Source organism: Pteropus vampyrus, unplaced genomic scaffold, assembly GCF_000151845.1.
Source record: "Pteropus vampyrus isolate Shadow unplaced genomic scaffold, Pvam_2.0 Scaffold16471, whole genome shotgun sequence".
NCBI lineage: Eukaryota > Metazoa > Chordata > Mammalia > Chiroptera > Pteropodidae > Pteropus > Pteropus vampyrus.
Window position 1 is genome coordinate 1 of NW_011905252.1, and position 1,750 is coordinate 1,750.

At 60.1% G+C, this 1,750-nt stretch overlaps 1 long non-coding RNA gene across 1 annotated transcript; it reads left to right on the top strand.

Moving 5' to 3' along the window:
- Positions 1 to 30: 30 nt before the first annotated feature.
- LOC105310919 lies at positions 31 to 1,601 on the top strand. The gene is made up of 2 exons (XR_002778696.1): positions 31 to 372; positions 811 to 1,601. It is a non-coding gene; the product is annotated as an uncharacterized LOC105310919 (long non-coding RNA).
- Positions 1,602 to 1,750: the final 149 nt, after the last annotated feature.

Genomic DNA, 1,750 nt, shown 5'->3' on the forward strand with positions numbered 1-1,750 from the left:
CATCCTCGTCCTCCACCGCCCCAGGTGATGTCTGCCCCACCCCTGACCTGCCTTCCGCACGGGTCCTGTTAGGGGGGTCACCCTGGCGCCTCCTCTGAGTGGCCGTCCCTCCCGCGGCCCGCCGGCTCCTCGGCGGTAAGTTCCTGCTCGCCCACGCCGCGTTCCACGTTGAGCCAACCCCGCCACCAGTGTAAGATCCCTTGGCAGCGTCCGCGCCCATCGCGACGGGCTTCCTGTCTTCAACAAGTGTCACTGAACTTTCCCTCTAGCATCCTGTTAATACTTACGGCGCACACGCCGAGTGCCAGACACTGTTCTGAGCGGTGCTCCACACACATTGTCATCCACACCTCACAGGACCCTCTCAGTAAGGTAATGTTCCCCCACTTCATCCCCCACTTACCCACATGTTACAGATGGCACAGCTGAGGGCCAGAGAGGGTAAGCGATGGACCCAGAGTCACCAGCCTGCAAGTGGCAAAGGTGGGGTTTAACCCCGAGTCCACACTGCATCTCAAGAGAAGACGTGCATGGTCATCTCCCCAGAGCGCGCATGGCGACCGTCTCTAGGGGGTGGAACGAGGAGTGTACAATCTGGGCGGGAAGACGGGGGCCCTGGTGGAACAGGCGACACTCCTTCGGCTGGGCGTGGGGTATACGGAGCTCTGTCGATTACTTCGTCTCTGTGCTTCCTGTACATCTTAAGTACTTCCAAATAAACTCTTCAAACACTGCCTGGGCAGCACGACTTGGGGGGTTAAGATGGCAGCGCCTCAGCTCACAGCGGCCCCTGCTCCCCTGTTCTGCCAGGTCCCTGGTGAGGAACGTGAGGTGGAACGTAGCGGGGGCTTCACCTCACCAGCGAGTTCCCGTAGGACAGCAAGGACAGCACTGCCACTGCGGGCCACGGTTACCCGCCGTCTCCCTTAGCTGTGAGGTGCTGTCGGACAGGGCTGCACAGACAGGCTCCCGGTGAGTTTATACAGCCAGCGATGGCCACAGCAGTTCCGCTCTCCTGCCCCCGGAGAACTCGCCCCCAGCTGGAGGCTCCTGCGGCCCGGACGGGACCTCCGAGGCGCACCCTTCACCAGGCTGCCCCTGACGGCCCTCCAGCTCCTGGCCAGCGATGGACTCCGGGATCCTCATCAAGCCTCTGCTGCCTCTCCAGCCTCGCGCTCAGCAGCTGTCCCCTCAGCCCCGGGCTCCAGCCACGCCAGCCTCATTCAGCCCTGGAACTCGGAGGCCGGGCCCAGCCAGCACCTCCGCGCATGCGCACGCGCCGCGCCCGTTCCCAGGCTCAGCTTGACCGGCACCTCCTCGGCGACCCTGACCTAGATTAGATTCTTCTGTTCCACTGTTAATTTTGTCGTGCATGTCATAACTTGTAAATTTGTAGATCGTTTCAAGATGACATCTAACTCTTAGTAGACTCTAAACTACAAGGACAGGAACCGTATCTCTGTTTTTCTCAGCGCACTCAGTGCCTGGCACGGAATAGACACTCGTTAAATCTTTCCTAAATAAGGAGAGGATAAATGAGGGTGCTGACATATTTTGTGGGGGTGAAAACTATGGCAGGCAGATTAAAACGAGAAACCTGAGTTTGGACCCTTACTTATCCCGGCCGGCCCTCCTCGTCTGCCCGGCACTCACACCTGCTGGCTGCAGCTTGCTAGGTGCGCCTCGCGTTCCTGGTCCCTCCTCCTCGCCAAGATGTGAGCCTCACGGCGGGCGTCTGCCCGTTTGTTCA